Source organism: Erpetoichthys calabaricus, chromosome 5, assembly GCF_900747795.2.
Source record: "Erpetoichthys calabaricus chromosome 5, fErpCal1.3, whole genome shotgun sequence".
Lineage (NCBI taxonomy): Eukaryota > Metazoa > Chordata > Cladistia > Polypteriformes > Polypteridae > Erpetoichthys > Erpetoichthys calabaricus.
The window spans coordinates 121584090-121602688 of record NC_041398.2 but is presented as its reverse complement, the minus strand read 5'-3'; positions in this window follow the sequence as shown (position 1 = coordinate 121602688).

Sequence of the window (18599 nt, the reverse complement as noted above, 5' to 3'; positions counted from 1 at the left end):
CTATCCTTAATGAAGCTCCATGAATGTAACTGCCCTACATTTCCTTGTTTCTTTCAATGCCCAGCATGCATAAAATTAGGCCTGCTGAAATATTAAAAAAGCATTATTGTAGTATTACATGACACAAAAAAAATTTAAAATAGCCCTGATCATAATACAGTTTTAACCCAGGAGAAACCACTGAATTTAGGTGAAAATATTTCTGTAAAAAGGAAGTTGAGAATGCTGATGTTATCTGTTGAGCGGGGAATGAGAACATAGCCTAGTCTAATGGTCATTAAAAGTTTTATCTGTAATAAAAGAATAATTAATGGGATATTACACTAGAAAGCTTATATTGTTTTATTATTAGACAATACTGCAAAAAAAAAAAATGAAAAGGATAAATTTGTATAATTTATTGGAAAGAAATAAATTCAAGTAGTTGCTATGATTGAGAATAATTAATGTATTTATTTTATGACATCTTTGTATAAAACATGAAAATTTAGCAAATTTACATTGTTACAAGAATGATGTAATATGCTGTCATTGTTGCTACTGCTACTTTGGGTGTGCTATGTCATTATGAACACTAATGAAAGGCTAAGGCTGAACATGTACTAAGATTTTTCTAGAGGATGAAGTCATACAGTATATCAGCAGTAATAAAGAAAAACAAGAGGCATGATGTATATTAAATATTTAATATTATCTAAATAATAAGTTTAGTTAGTTTTCAAAAAAACCCTACTCTTTAAATGTAGTGTGTGCTAATTTACTAGCTTAAAATGCCCATCTTTAGTCAGCCAGCTTTTGAGTGATTATGGATCTTTGTTAGTAAAGGATCTCAAAGAGCATAATTCTTTTAGACAGTATTTACGTGTAACTGTACATGTGACTATATATTGCTGTCCTTGATGGATTTTGGATAACATAGTTATTTTTTAACGGATTAAAATCTATTTAATTGTACTTCAGCACAATGATTGGTATTGCAGTTTGCCATAGGAAACAAGATCAGCGGATTTATTTATGTATTTTTTACCTTTCTCTTTCCCTTTTTTTTGGATTTATGCAAATATTTATTTGTTCAGAATTTAAATTTAATCAATAAAATTTACAATATACTTTGTACAATCTGTCCTCACCATTTTTTCATTGAATTCAATTGAGTCAAAAAAAAAATTGAGACAAAGTCACTACAGTTGCAACGGGAATTTAAAGAACTATGTGTCAAAACTGTTAAGGATGTTTTAATATATAGAAGGAATTATTTAGGAGAAGGCTGAGCAACAGTTAGCATGGATTACGATGGGAGAGATCATGTTTTACTAATATGCTGGAATTCTATGAGGAACCAACAAAGTAATACAATAAGAGTGGTGCATATAATATTATTTATCCTGGTTTTTAGAGAGCATTTGATTAAGGTACCATATGACAGTTTGGGCATTAAAATATGTGGGAGTTGAGGGTGTAGTCTGACGATGGGTCCAAATTGGCTAAAACACAGGAAGCAGAGGGTGATGGTGCAAGGAATCTCAAAAGAACTGGGTGATGTTAAGAGTGGTGTCTGTCAAGGGTCAATGCTAGGGCGACAAATAATTTTAACATATATAAAAGTCAAAGTCAAAGTGAACTTTATTGTCATCTCAGCCATATACAAGTATACAGATAGACGAAATTGCCAAGCTCAGGGTCCACAGTGTAACAACATGACATGCAAATAATAAATTAATAAAAGAATTAAAATTTAAATTTAAAATTAAAACACAAACAAGACAAGACATTGTGCAAAGACAAGACAAAGAAGTAGTAGCAATATTGATGTGTAAGATATGTAATACAATAAATAAATAATAAATAATTTCTGTATTATCTATATCTGTTATCAGTGTATGATAATAGTTGTTTAAGACATGTGTAAACAATGACAGGTCAGAATGTTTCACAGCAGAAGGATAACAAGAGTGTCAAAATACTTAAAGGTCAGTAGGAGATTTTCAGTTCTTTTCTACCTGCACACTCGTCTTTGCAGGACAGTGGCTCGCAAAGTATAAAAGTTCTGTTTTTACAGGTGGTTGAGGCCGTGTGGAAGTTCCCAAGGGGTAGCCTGGTGTTAAGGAGTCTAACAGCTTGGGGGTAAAAACTCTCCTGCAGCCTGGCAGATCTGGCTTTGATGCTGCAGTATCTTCTCTTGGATGGCAGAAGTGTGAAAAGTCCATGTGAGGGGTGTAAGGGGTCCTGCACAATGCTGCAGGGCTTGCGGACACTGTGTTTGTAAAATATGTCCTGTAGTGAAGGGAGAGGCACCCCAATAATGTTCTCTGCTGTCTTCACTATCCTTTGCAGGCGCTTGCGGTCAGATATGTTGCAGTTGCCATACCAGACAGTGATGCAGCTGGTCAGAACACTCTCAATGGTGCCTCTGTAGAACATGGTGAGGATGGAAGGGGGAAGACTTGCTCGCTTCAGCCGCCTCAGGAAGTGTAGTCTCTGCTGGGCTTTTTTGATTAGTGATGAGGTGTTATGTGCCCATGTAAGTTCCTCAGTTATGTGCACACCGAGGAACTTGGTACTCCTAACAGTCTCCACATCTAAACCGTTGATGCTGAGTGGGATGTGGGCAGGACGTGATTTTCTGAAGTCCACGATTATCTCTTTTGTCTTGTCAACATTGAGAGATAGATTGTTGTCTTCACGCTATGCAGACAGCCGTTCCACCTCATCTCTGTATGCTGTTTCATCATCCCTGCTTATCAGTCCCAGCACCGTTGTATCATCCGCAAACTTGATGATGTGGTTGGTGTTGTGCGTGGCTGTGCAGTCGTGAGTCAGCAGGGTGAACAGCAGTGGACTAAGCACGCAGCCCTGCGGTGCTCCAGTGCTCAGTGTGATGATGCTGGAAGTGTTGCAGCCCATCTGAACTAACTGGGGCCTCTCTGTCAAGAAGTCCAGAATCCAATTGCAGAGGGTGGTGTTCAGGCCCAACCTGCTCAGTTTTACAACCAGCTTTTGAGGGATGATTGTGTTGAAGGCAGAGCTAAAGTCTATGAATAGCATCCTGACATATGTGTCTTTTTTATCCAGATGTGTCAGGGAGAGGTGAAGGGCAGAGCATATGGCATCCTCAGTTGACCTGATCTGGATAGGAATATAAACAACAGACTGGTTAAGTCTGCAGATGATAAAAACCTAGGCAGATTGGTACATAATCTGGAATCCGTTGAATCACTACAGATCGACTTGGAAAGGATACAGACAGGCAGAATTTGGGGGAGATGAAATTTAATGTAAGTAAATGTAAAGTATTTCACGTAGGAAGTAAAAATGTTCAAACTGAATACACAACGGGACGTATGAAACTTCATAGTACCCCTGATAAGAAGGGCCATGGAGTCATAGTGGACATCACTATCAACCTTGTAGCAGTGTTCAGAAGCTCTTAAGAAGGCTAACAGAATGTGAGGTTATACCGTATAGCACAATATGTAGAGTAGAAATCCAAGAAGGTTATGCTCAAGCTTTATAATGCACTGGTGAGGCCACACCAGCAACTAGGATGATTCCAGGACTGCAGGGGATTTATTATGAAGATAGACTGAAGGAGCTGAACTTTTTCAGTTCAAGAAAATGGAGTTTAAGGAGGGACATGATTTAAGTGTTTAAAGTTATGAAAGGAATTAGTAAACTGGAGATTGAAACTGTTAATGTAAAATAAGATGAACAAGAACTAGAGGGCACAGTTGAAAACTTGTTAAGGATAAATTTCACACAAACATTAGGATGTTTTTCTTCACACAGAAAACTACAGACACTTGGAACAAATTACTATATGTGGTGGACAGTAGGAATCTAGGGCCATTCAAAACTTGACTTGATGTTGTTTTGGAAGAATTAGGTGGAGAAGATTGATGAGCATTGTTAGGCTGAATAACATGTTCTTGTCAAAAGTATTTCTAATGTTTTTTTTTTCCTGAAAAAGAGGTCAATGAATAGGAAATTCACATCAGGTATTGTGGCCAAAGTTTTGTTAACAGGAGGAAGGTTAAAGGTGTTGCAGTAAACTCTTCGGCATTGCTGCCACATTTCTGTGTGCTTTAACAGATTTATATGTATATAAATAAAGTTACTGACTCTTAACACAAGCCTGTGTTAATAATGATCTCCACTGGCAATGATCCATATTTTCGTGTATCTTAACTTGATCAAGATGAAGTGACCTATGTGACACATCTGTTAGCTGTAATAGACTTCTTTTCATACAATTTGTAATGTTGGGTTTTGCTGTATTGCTTACAGAAACGGTATGCATTTTTTTCACTAACTATTGAATTGTGTGTTTCACAAGCGTATTTGCAACAGGATATTGTTCCAAGAATCCCTCACATGTCAACTTGAAGGCACCTGTACAAACAAATAGCTCCAAAATAGAAATATGCTGTTCCAGGACATGTAGCATACCTTCCTTTCAGGAAGAATATGGACAACAGAACCAACAAAATGAAACAAAATATTCACAGGGACTTCCCTCTAGCTCCAACACTTTAACATATGCAGGGTTACTGTTTGTTATAGTAGGTTTTGTTATTTTTAATGTCACTGTTCTCTGTGCCCACTGTTATGGACTCATTCATACAGGCAGACCAAGTATGGTACACAGGGGCACCGCATCTTCATTTAGAATTGCCGAGCCAAGCACAGGACTAGAGAGCCAAAAGACAACTGGAGAATTGAATAGTCAACCTAAAGACAGACTAGTATATTTCGGTCCTCTGTCAGCACATTATCCTTGTTGGAAGAATGAGAACTGTATGCAGGCATTGTGCTATTCCTGTATTTTTGAAGGTGGGGTTTGAGTCCTTTCCTGTCCTTGTTTGGATCCAAGAGAAGGAGCCTGCACATGGAGCAACCAGAATATAAGGATGGACCTACGGCCAACACTTTGAAGCTGCCGGGCGGAAGATTATGTCTTCTGTCCGGTAAAAATCCTTTCAGCGTGGCAAACGAAAGATGGCAGACTGCGTAGGTCAAGATACCCACATGCTTGATGTGTCTGTCATACGCTTCCCGTTTGTAATAAACCCGTCAATAAAGAGCTAAATTATCCTTTTTACTTCTTGGAACCGTCTTATTGCATGCTGGAGGGGGATAATACCTTTTTTATTTATAATTATTTAAATTCAGGTCAATTAAAACGCTGCAATTGAAAAGAACACATTTCCAGAGAGCTAATGCCTCTTAAGGAAACACTGTTTCATATGCCACTCTGTATATGGAGTCCCATTTAAACACTTGGGTACCACCTAAAAGTAGGAATTCCCAAGGACCTAGAAATTTCTTACAGAACAGGTGTGAAGGAGTGTTTAAGAGGTTTGTGATAAGAACTGTAGGTTTCTTATATACCATACAAGCCCATACACTATATGTCTTTCTCTTTGTGTGTTACTTCTGGGTTTGTATTGTGGCAGTATTGCCAAAACAAATATAACAGTATATGATTGACTTAGGTATTAATGTGTAGAAAATGAAACATGGATCAAATGACCTTTCAGTCATTCTTTGATCTTCAGGAAGAGTAAAAGACTACTGTTATTGATGCTTGAGGAGGGTGGTGAATTAAGGCAAATGCCCATTATTGAAGTGGCACCAACAACTTGGGGAAAGAACTGGAAGCCTTTTTGATGGGTCACTTGCAAAATTTCCCCTGCATCATTTAAATATGTGTAGCTATGTGCAAATCACATATTCATTATGATGAACTACATTTTGGATTTTTCGCTTATTGTAAAGAGTTCATCACCATATGTTCAGGTCCCCAAGGAGTTACTCCATTTTGGTTTACCCACCAAAATATACTGTACATGCAAGCTGCTGCACGTTGTACCATTTGCAACACATTTGATTTTATACTCATAAATAGTATCTTTTTAATGAATAAACATAATTGTTTGTTCTTTAGGTCTAACTTTACTGTTTCTGACTGCCTACTACCACTTGTGTGACAGAAATCTGATTGTTATACATCTGTGCACATTTGCTTTCATTTCAAGTAAAACGGTGGGCATTAAAATGCTGCAACAGCTGTATTTCATTATAATTATTCAATTAAATGAAATAAATATTCACTTTAGGCAACAGCTGTTGTGTAAACTTTTCAATACTTCTGCTAACAGGAATAAGATTTCCAAGTCCATAATTCATTACCTAATTACCACATGTAACGAGTAAATAAATCTGAGCATTTTAAAGCATTACAATTATTTGGCACAAAATCTGTTCTTTTCACTTGACTTTATGACACCATTTTCTGTTTAGAAAATTACACAGTAATACTCTGATGATGGAGATAACAACTTTTGATTAGTACAATGTTGCTAAACATAAAACAGGAATGCAAATGAGTATTTTTCTGCAATAAAAGCCAATTAATAATTGATAACAGGTTGCTGCCTTGGGGGAATGATTGCTCAGAAGCCTTGGGCCACATACTGATATTTTATTCAGCATTGTGTTTTTCTTTTATATTATAATTCAAACCTTTGTTTCAATGCTTTTGAGAAATACCTTAAACTGACACGTACATTTTCTAAGTATATTACTCTAACTGACAGGATTACAACTGGGAGACTGACACAAATAAAATACATTTGACAGATCGGAAAGATGAAATATATCTTGTAGTAAATTTTAAAATATATTAAAAGACTGTAGAATTGAATCAAGAGAATTTCCTATCATCACATCATATCCTTAAATGTGCTCTTCAATTTCTTTTTCTTTATTGACTGGCAGATATGAAAATGATACATTATAGGTAATACTAAAATCACAAGCATGGAAAATGAACAAAAGCTTAGGAAAAAAGTTATTTTTCCTCATAAGAACATAAGATATTTGAATACTAAGAAAAAGTTATACAGCGCTCCAGACCTGGCTAATAGGTTTATAAGCACCTTATGTTCAAGTGTACAGAGTACAGTAAAATTCTTATGTGCATGTGCTGATCAACATGAAACAATTGCCACAGTTTGGTACTATGCAACCACTGTCTTCCTCACCTGATACTCTCTGAACACATTTTACATCCCTAGGTTGCAGACTTTTTAATTTTTGGACTGTTTATATTTATTTTTGTGGTTGTTTATGTTTTTCATAATTTCTGGGTCTTTTTCAGAAAGAAGGATTAGTGTGAAATCTAGTTAAAGTAAACCAGAATTTACAGAAATTGGGTTAATTCTGTTCCTTGTTTCTGGAACAGATTAATAAAAAATTAAGTGAACTGTGAGGCCAAAGATGCAGATAACTTGCTAATGTTGCTTTTTGGAACATAAGTATTTGCCCTTTACAGAAATTAAGATTTTGATGACATCCAGCAGAGTTATGGGGCAACCAATGCTGTGAAACTAACCTGCAAAACAGCAGGTTTAACGTCAAGGATTAATGCTTTAAGGCCACAGGATGGCATCCAGTCATAAGATCAAAGTTTGCAAATATTCTGTCAGAAATGCTGATCCAAGCTGCACTATTTAAAAAGCAGAAAAACCTGACAAAACATTGAAAATGCTGTGCCCCTTCCTAAATGAGCAATTGACATAAAAGCACAACTCCTTTGCGAAATTGTGCCCAGAAAAAGTACAGTTTTCTTAACAATATTGAAAATGGCACATATATCAGCAAAGCTATCATAAAAGTATGTCAAAGTTTGATGTGGTGAGTACACACACACACACACACACACACACACACAATCACAAGCTGTTTTCCCGAAACTAAATTAACTCCCATCAAAGAGGAATTCCACAGAGTCACAGGTAGAGCAAGATAATTTAAACAACTTTGGCATTTCTGAGCAATTATAACTGATAATAGACTCACTAGTGGGACAAGCTGCCTACCTTCAGCTCCTCTACAGTGGATGCATAATACCCGATATCCTTATTAATGCATTTTTGATTCAAGGTTTTATAATGGAATAAGGCAACAAATGACTTCTGCATTATACTGTAGTTCGTTTGGCTCATGGCTTTTCTGAACAAAGCACATGTCTGTATATCATATATTCATTACAAATATCAAATATCCATTCTTAAGATAATATGAGATGTCACAATGAAAATATGACATGTTATAAATGTTGAGACCAAAAATCTAGGGTCTCACATTTGAACAGGATATGCTGTATTCAAAAATTGGCATGATAAGTCATATGTTGTAGATTTGTAAATGACAGCAATTACCCATTCCTTTTTTTTCATGTAATGTCCAGGCGGTACAGGGTTCAGTGCAAGCAGGAGAATGTTCTACATCTCTCACAGTAACAACTAAAATAACTGCATGTATGCTAAACACAATCTCATGGGTTTTAGACTTTTTGATATCATTAATATTGCAAAAATGAAAAACAATACTTTCTTGAAGGCATCTAACATTTTAAGTACAGTAATATCACCACATTTCATACAATACAAAAAATTTACCACATAAAGACTGCACGTATTTCACTGATCAACTCTTTCACACATTCATTCTTTCAGTGATATTCTTCCACGGCATATCCCTTTTCTTGGCAGCTGCTGCTACTGTGTTGCTCCTCTTTTATCGGATGTGCTGATAAACTCCATGCATGGCCACCAGCACATCTTGCTCTGCTGGCATGAAGGTTGTCCCCTCTGTTTCTCAGACTTTTGATTGGATGAGCATGTTAATTGGGATCAATGTATCTGGGATTCCCTGAGCTGATTGAAATCCAGTGTTCTGGAAATGGCCAATCCACTGGTGCAAAATTGCACTAAAGCAAACTGGGATTTGCTCTGAGATCCAGGATTATCTAATCTCACTTTCTGGAACAGACCCCTGGTGGTGCTATTTTGTGTTTGTTTTTTTAAATAGTCATTACCATTTTGTAAATATCTTTGCATTACCATGGCCATATCATTTACAGTTCCCATGGCCATTGCTGGCCACATGACATGGAGAACATGTGACTAATTTTGTCATTAAGTGCCACCCATTTAAGATGGTGGCACACAACTTCTATCATCTCAACTTTTGGATTTGTGAATAAGACTAAATGTGTAATGTTAGCGGCAATAAATACCAGCATGTTTTAGGACCTTTGCAAAATTATTTTAACGGATTTGCTTTTTCATAATGTGACAATAAGTTCTTTCTGTCTCTTTGGGTATTCTGCCTACTGAAAGACATTTTCTGTCTGATCCTGTTTGTTTACAACTAGAATCTCTTGGTATTTTCCCTTTAACTGTCTGGACACCCTTCTTGTATAAGTGACCATGGCATGACTTTGTATTAATGAATTTTGTATTTTAGTTGACCCTGAGAGGCCTTTAAGGCCAGGGAGGTTATTCATTTCAGTCTTTTGCTGTTGTATTATCATTTACCAACCCCTTGTACTTATTATTTCTTTTTATGACCCTCTCACAGCTTATTTAGGATTTGTCTGGAGGACAGCTCTGTAATACCCCATTTGGTCCACAGTCGCAATAGTAATATATGTAAAGCTAGACTGCTGTTCCTGTTAGAAAGCCATGTCCAATTAATACAAACGACTTCAATCCATGAACGTAGACACAGATCTCAGCAGCAACTAGTAAAAGGTAGGTATCTGTTTATTAGTCTCTCTAAATGTTTATTAGTCTCTCTAAATCTACAAAATGAATGTAGATACAAATGGCAAACTCACAGAACCCAACAAATATCTAGTAAGGTTTCTGACCACTACAGTGACCTCAACCAAAGAAAAATGAACCTGTCCTAACTAAATCTTCCAACACTATCTCCTAAAAGCAGAACTATTTACACAGTTTTAAGATTTCAAACATTTCCTGCATAGAGTTAAATCAGAATATTTCTTTAAAGGAGAAGCTTTGTCAAAATAATCTCTCCGTACTTCTTGATGATAATTTAATTAGAACAATGCAATTTGTTCTTTATCAACAAAATTTTGCCGTCTGTATGGAAAAAATTAAGCAAGACTTGCATAGATGGTCAACCCTTCATCTCACTCTAGCCGGAAGAATTAACATTGTTAAGATGAATATCCTTTCTAAACTTCTTTTTTTATTTACAACATTCCAATATATATCAATAAATCATTTTTTAAACAGTTAGATTAAACAATAACCTCATTTATTCGGAACTCAAAAACACCCACGTATCCGAAGAGCGACCCTACAAAGACCTCAGGCAGAAGGTGGCATGGCTTTACCTAATTTTCAGTTTTATTACTGGGCAGCAAACATACAAGCCATAAAAACCTGGACACAAATAAATGAACATACACAGGCTTGGCCCGCAATAAAAGTAAAATCATGTAGTACTTCTTTATACTCCCTGCTCTGCACTCCAATAAATGCAAGTTATCGCAAATATACTAATAACCCAATTGTGCTTCACTCACTCAGAACATGGAACCAATTTAGAAAGCAATTTAAGATGGAAAATCTTCTATCTGTGGCACCCCTGCAGGAAAACCACCTCTTTCAACCCTCGCAAACATATCCAGTTTTTAATACCTGGAACAGATTTGGGATTAAATTGCTCAGAGATCTTTATATAGACAATATCTTTGCATCCTTTGAACAATTACGTTCCAAATTCAACCACCCAACAACAACAACAACAACATTTATTTATATAGCACATTTTCATACAAAAAGTAGCTCAAAGTGCTTTACATAATGAAGAAAAGAAGAATAAAAGACAAATAAGAAATTAAAATAAGACAACCTTAGTTAACATAAAAAGGAGTAAGGTCCGATGGCCAGGGTGGACAGAAAAAACAAAAAAAAACTCCAGAAGGCTGGAGAAAAAAATAAAATCTGTAGGGGTTCCAGGCCACGAGACCGCCCAGTCCCCTTTGGGCATTCTACCTAACATAAATGAAATAGTCCTCTTTGTAGTTAGGGTTCTCACAGAGTCACTTTATGCTGATGGTTATACAGACTTCTGGCTTTTAATCCATCCATCATTGTTGGAACATCATGGTGCTTTGGGTAGATGGTGGTGGCACAAGCCACCACCAATAGGACACCGGAAAAGGAAACAGAAGAGAGAGTAGGGGTTAGTACAAATTTTGAATGAATAGTTATTATAATGAATTGGATATACAGAGTGTCAGGATTAAATTACAGTGAAGTTATGAGAAGGCCATGTTAAAATAATGTGTTTTCAGTAGTTTTTTAAAGTGCTCCACTGTATTAGCCTGGCGAATTCCTACTGGCAGGCTATTCCAGATTTTAGGTGCATAACAGCAGAAGGCCGCCTCACCACTTCTTTTAAGTTTTGCTCTTGGAATTCTAAGGAGACACTCAGTTGAGGATCTGAGGTTGCGATTTGGAATATAAGGTGTCAGACATTCCGATATATAAGACGGGGCGAGATTATTTAAAGCTTTATAAACCATAATCAGAATTTTAAAGTCAATTCTGAATGACACAGGTAACCAGTGTAGTGACATCAAAACTGGAGAAATGTGTTCGGATTTTCTTTTCCTGGTAAGGATTCTAGCAGCTGCATTCTGCACTAACTGCAAACGATTGATGTCTTTTTTGGGTAGTCCTGAGAGGAGTGCATTACAGTAATCTAGCCGACTAAAGACAAACGCATGAACTAATTTCTCTGCATCTTTCGATGATATAAGAGGTCTAACTTTTGCTATGTTCCTTAGGTGAAAAAATGCTGTCCTAGTGATTTTATTAATATGCGATTTAAAATTCAGATTACAATCAACGGTTACCCCTAAGCTTTTTACCTCCGATTTGACTTTTAATCCTAATGCATCCAGTTTATTTCTAATAGCCTCATTGTATCCATTATTGCCAATCACTAAGATTTCGGTTTTTTCTTTATTTAATTTGAGAAAGTTACTATTCATCCATTCTGAGATACAGGTTAGACATTGTGTTAGCGAATCAAGAGATTTGGGGTCATCAGGTGCTATTGATAAATACAGCTGTGTGTCATCAGCATAGCTGTGGTAGCTCACGTTATGTCCCGAGATAATCTGACCTAATGGAAGCATGTAGATTGAGAAGAGCAGCGGACCCAGGATAGAGCCTTGTGGAACACCATATAGAATATCATGTGTCTTTGAGTTATAATTACCACAACTAACAAAGAATTTTCTCCCTGCCAGGTAGGATTCAAACCAGTTTAAGACACTGCCAGAGAGGCCCACCCATTGACTAAGGCGATTCTTAAGAATATTATGATCAATAGTGTCAAATGCGGCACTCAAATCTAAGAGGATGAGAACAGATAAATGGCCTCTGTCTGCATTTACCCGCAAGTCATTCACTACTTTAACGAGTGCAGTTTCTGTGCTGTGATTTGTTCTAAAACCTGACTGAAATTTATCAAGAATAGCATGTTTATTGAGGTGCTCATTTAACTGCATAATGACTGCCTTCTCTAGAATTTTACTTAAGAAAGGCAGGTTAGAGATGGGTCTATAATTTTCAAGAGCAGAGGGGTCGAGATTATTTTTCTTAAGTAGGGGTTTAATTACCGCAGTCTTAAGACAGTCTGGGAAGACCCCCGTATCTAATGACGAATTTACTATGTCAAGAACATTATCAATAAGCACACCCGATACTTCTTTGAAAAAATTTGTTGGTATTGGGTCAAGGGCACAGGTGGATGGTTTCATTTGAGAAATTATTTTATGTAAATCAGGTAAATCTATCCTAGTGAAAGACTCTAATTTATTTATTATGGAGTACTGGGGTTTCGGGGGATCCTTAGTGTTGGGGAGATATACTATGTTATTTCTAATATCATTAATTTTTTGATTGAAAAATACAGCGATAGCCTCACAGGTTTTACTGGAAGTACTTAGGAGGCATTCCTTTGAGTTACCTGGGTTTAGCAGATGATCAATTGTCGAAAATAAGACTCTGGGATTACTAGCATTGTTATTTATAATCTTAGAGAAATAGCAGCGCCTCTCAAGACGGACTGTGTTATTGTATTCTGTTATTTTAACTTTTAATATCTCATAGTCAATAGTTAGTTTAGTCTTCCTCCATTTACGCTCAGCTCTATGGCATGTTCTCTTTAAATCAGACACTCTTTGGGTCTTCCAAGGTATAACAATGCTAGAAGATTTTTTAACTGTCTTTTCAGGTGCAACTATGTCAACAGCAGCCCTTACTTTAGTATTAAATCTTTCCACCTTACTATTTACATTCTCCTCGCTATTATAGTTGGCACTATAAACGGACTGATTGGTTAGAATGTTTGTAAGTTTTAAAGTTGCTGATGAGTCAAAGAAGCGTTTTTTAACAATATGCTTCTCATGAGTGTTTTCTATCATTATTTCTATATTAAAAAGTAGAAGAAAATGGTCTGAAAGACCCGTATCAATGACCTGCTTTATATCAACTTTTAGTCCTTTAGTAATTACTAAGTCTAACGTATGACCTGCTTTATGTGTAGGCTGATTAACGAGCTGTCTCAAATCAAAAGAGTCCAGGAGGTTCATAAATTCTTTTACTTTTTGGTCACATTGATTATCTACATGAAAATTAAAGTCGCCGACTATTAAGAGTGCGTCATAGTTCGTAATTAAGATTGACATCAAGTCAGAGAATTCCTCAAAGAAAGACGCGTTGAATTTAGGAGGTCTATACACGGATAATACTAGAACGTGAGAATCTCCCTGAATAACAATGGCGAGATACTCAAAAGACTTGAACTTACCAAAACTGATATTTTTACATTTTAACCTGCTAGAGTAAATGTTTGCTAACCCTCCACCTCTCTTTCCTTGGCGATCAGCACGAGTAAAACTGTAATCCGGAGGCGCAGATTCGATTAAAACAGCTGCGCCATCTGAGCTAAGCCACGTTTCACTTAGTGCAATAAAATCTATTTTTTTTTCACTAATAATGTCGTTGATAAAAAACGTCTTGTTAGTTAAAGCTCTAATATTTAATAGTGCCATATTCAATGTTTCGGAGGAGCAGAGATGAATACTATGTGCGTTATTGATATAGGGAACCGGAATTAAGTTATTTTTATTAGCGCCGCTCTGTGTGTATTTTTTGTTTAATCTATGATCTGTTTTTACAGTTTTAATACATTGTTCATCTAAAGTAGTAACTTTAATTAAATTATTGGCGTTTATGCCGTATTGCCTAGATTTTCTATGTGCATTAAGATTGGTTATTACAGTATTTATGTTGCGCACTTTTATGGAAGATTTTTTTAAACAATTATCATGACCAAACACAGGAGTGGCATTTCGGAAGGGGTTAAAAGCAGAGATAGATAGTCAAGATAAACGAATTACCTTCGATATGTTTTCGGAGAGGACCCGGGCGCCGAAGCTGTTCGGATGCAGGCCATCTCGCTTGAAGAAACGCGGTCTTTCCCAAAAGAGGTCCCAGTTGTTAATGAACCCGATGTCTTGATTCTTGCAGAAGCCCTGCAGCCAGTTGTTTAAACCAAGCAGACGACTGTAATACTCGTTTGATCGTCTGACGAGAGGGAGTGGACCCGAGATGAATATCTTTGCCGATGGGGTCCTCTCCTTTGTGTCTTTAATTAATGCAGTGAAGTCTGCCTTGAGGATCTCCGACTGTCGGTGCCTTATGTCGTTTACGCCAGCATGTATAACAACGGCTCCAACTGCCCTGTTCTTGTAGATCGCCGGCGCACGTCTCGTCACATCTCGGACACGAGCACCGGGAAAACAAGAAACAAAAGATTTTCTATTAGGGCAAGTGATATTGAGGTTCCTAACAATAGAATCACCTACCACAATTACATCACCAGGAGCTGAAGGCGAACTGGGGACGCTTAGAGGGTCAAACCGGTTCTGGGTTACGATGCTTGCCTGTGCCGATGGAGGTGTTCTGGCCTTGAACCCCCGCCTGCATAGCTGAAATACACCGAGGTCATCATCGGTGTCGCTCCTACGAGGCGCGGGGGTGAAGGTGACTTGCGCGGCACAACGCGGGGTTGATGTTACGCCGATAACAGATGGCGAGGACGGTTTATCCAACAGCCGAGCCTTCAGATCTCTGAGGTATCTTCGTCTGGACAGAAGATTCTGAATCTGTTCATCGAGTGCCTGGAGTTCCTCGACTACAGTTGCAATGCGATTCACCTCACTGTCGGCCATTGTCCGCTTCTGCTTTGCTTCCGCTTCCGCTTCGTGCCCTAGGAAAAATGAGAGAGAGAGAGAAGGTCCCAGCTACACATTTCTTTCACTATCTTCAAATTAGAAACTTTGTTAAACAGAAACTGCCCGATTTTCCTCATCTCATACCCTATACCATGCTGGAAAAAATACTGCTCAATTTCGAGGAATTAGACACCATTTCCGCATTATATAAAATTTTATTAGAGTCACTTCCTTTGAAAGATCCAAGAGGACAATGGGAAAAAGATCTCTTAATTAATATATCAGAAAAGGAGTGGAAGGTAGCATTGCAGAGAATTCACTCAAGCTCCATATGGGCAAAGTATAGAATCCATCCATCCATTTTCCAACCCGCTGAATCCGAACACAGGGTCACGGGGGTCTGCTGGAGCCAATCCCAGCCAACACAGGGCACAAGGCAGGGACCAATCCCGGGCAGGGTGCCAACCCACCACAGGACACACACAAACACACCCACACACACTAGGGCCAATTTAGAATCGCCAATCCACCTAACCTGCATGTCTTTGGACTGTGGGAGGAAACCGGAGCGCCCGGAGGAAACCCACGCAGACACGGGGAGAACATGCAAACTCCACGCAGGGAGGACCCGGGAATCGAACCCAGATCTCCCAACTGCGAGGCAGCAGCGCTACCCACTGCGCCACCGTGCCGACCAGTATAGAATTATTCAACTAAAAATTATATATCGAGCTCATCTGTCTCGCTTAAAACTGTCCAAAATGTTTCCAGGGCAAGATCCAACCTGCGAACGCTGCAACCAACCTCCTGCCTCACTGGGTCACATGTTTTGGGCCTGCACCAAATTAACATCAGTTTGGACCAAAATTTTTAAGTGCCTTTCAGACAGCCTTGGTATCATAATCCCTCCTAACCCATTAACAGTTGTGTTTGGTGTTCTTCCAGATGGACTTGAAGTGAAGAAGGACAAGCAAACGGTGATTACATTCACTACACTTTTGGCACGCAGACTTATTTTGTTAAATTGGAAGAATCCTAACTCTCCTCTGATAAGTCAGTGGGAAACCGATGTTTTATATTATTTGAAATTGGAAAAAATCAAATTCCCAGTTAGGGGATCTGTACAGAATTTTTTCAAAACCTGGCAGGATCTAATCAATAATATTTTAGAATAAGAAGAAATAATTATTTCTGCATTTCTTTCCCTTACCCATTTTTTTATATATATATATATATATATATATATATATATATATATATATATATACATTTTTTTTTCCCTTTCTTTTGTTTATTTTTGCCCTATTAAAAAGCCATAAGCAATTCTCCTTTGGCCATGCTTTCCTTCTCAAGGGTGGGGTTTGATTTGCCTTCAGTTCTTTTTTTGTATAAATTGATCTATTTGTATGGAATGATTACAATAAAATTAATAAATAAAATAAAAAAAAATAAATCAATAACAATGCAATTTGTCACTGATCTAGAAATAGTGTAAAGGTAGCATTCATGGCATTTAATAACAAAATGGTATATCATTTCTTCAGATAAAAAATATATAGGGCATACTGTATATACTGATTGGCCTAAAGGGGTAGATTAATTTATTCTAAATGTCCAGTGAATAATATTGTCATAATACACTTTATTACAGCATGTATGAATAATTCTGGACCTGCAAGGAACAGTTTAATTTAAAAAATAAAAAGTGAAACAATAACAAAATGCAAAAGAAATTATCCTTGAGAACACAAAATACTCTCCACACGAATATTGGTTGTGTTAGGAGCTATCCCTGGGACACTGGTCCTGAATGTATCTGGGGCCTGAGTTGCCTCGAAAGCTTGCATATAGTAATCTTTCTAGTTAGCCAATGAAAGGTGTCACTTTGCTTAATTTCTTACTACATCTATAATGGCTAACATGGTAAAACACCCTAGTACTTCAATCTTACTAGAAACAGATGCAGTATATATATCCTGCATATTTAGAAATTGAGGAGACTGAAGAGCTGCGTTCATGGAGCTGGCACTAGAAAAGGGGAGATGAAAAAGAAATAAAAAATGAACAAAAAGAGGGATGGAGGTTAAAAGGAGTGAGAAAGGCAGGAGTGAGAGAGAGTTGTTGTAAGATGGGAGGAAGCAGGCAGATGAGAATGGAGCTTCAAGAAGGAGCTTCTGGTCAGCACTTAGAAGGGGGCCGAGGGGATCAATCCTTTTGAGCGACCGACTTGCTTAGGTTGTGCTCTCACTGGGATAGCCAGCGATTGGTAGTACAGGGCAGTCTCACCAGGAGGAGCTAGGTATTGGCAGTGGTGCGAGTGGAGCAGGGCTCGGCTGCTCCCCATGGAACGGCGTGTGATTAGATGGACATCTCCCTATGCTGAGAGGCCCGATCAGGGTAAGACAGAGAGATATCAGTTTTAAAAGGAAGGTACCTTGGCTTAGAATTGTAAAGTACAGTTTACTGCCTGTGTTTTTAACATCTCTTTAATGGATATTTATTGGAAATTTTTATAACCTCCACGGTTTTTATAGATTACTTATTTATTATGGATTTTTGGCCACTTCAGTATTTATTGGGACACTGTTTGATTTTGATTTTTGTAATAAAAACACTAAAAACACTAATCACTAACACTAATGTGAATTTCCCCTTGGGATTAATAAAGTATCTATCTATCTATCTATCTATCTATCTATCTATCTATCTATCTATCTATCTATCTATCTATCTATCTATCTATCTATCTATCTATCTATCCCTCACTCCTCATACCACTGCCATTCTTGTTCATAGTCTTGTCACTTCTCGGCTGGACTACTGCAATTCACTCCTCTTTGGTCTCCCTAATAAATCTCTTCATAAGCTTCAGTTAGTCCAGAATTCTGCAGCACGTATCATCACTCGAACCCCATCTATTCACCAAATTACTCCGGTCTTGCAGCAGCTTCATTGGCTCCCGATCAAGTTTCTAACTGATTTTAAGATTCTGCTATTAACATTTAAGGCCATCCATAATCTCGCCCCTCCATATCTGTCTGACCTTCTTCATGTTGCCATTCCATCCCGTAACCTTAGATCCCAAGCTCTGGAATTCATTACCTGCGGATCTCCGAAATATCAAATCATATTCATCCTTCAAATGTAAACTTAAAACACATCTGTTTAAAACGGCTTTTTCTTTTTCCTTCTGATTATAGTGGTTTTGTTTGGTTTTAATTTTTAGGTTTTTTGATGTTTTAAGTTGTTTATAATTGTGTCTTTTATTTATTTATTTATTTATTGTTTGTTTGGTGTCCTTGAGTTCTCTGAAAGGCGCCTTGTATAAATAAAATGTATTATTATCTATCTATCTATCTATCTGTCTGTCTGTCTGTCTGTCTGTCTGTCTGTCTATCTGTCTATCTATCTATCTATCTATCTATCTATCTATCTATCTATCTATCTATCTATCTATCTATCTATC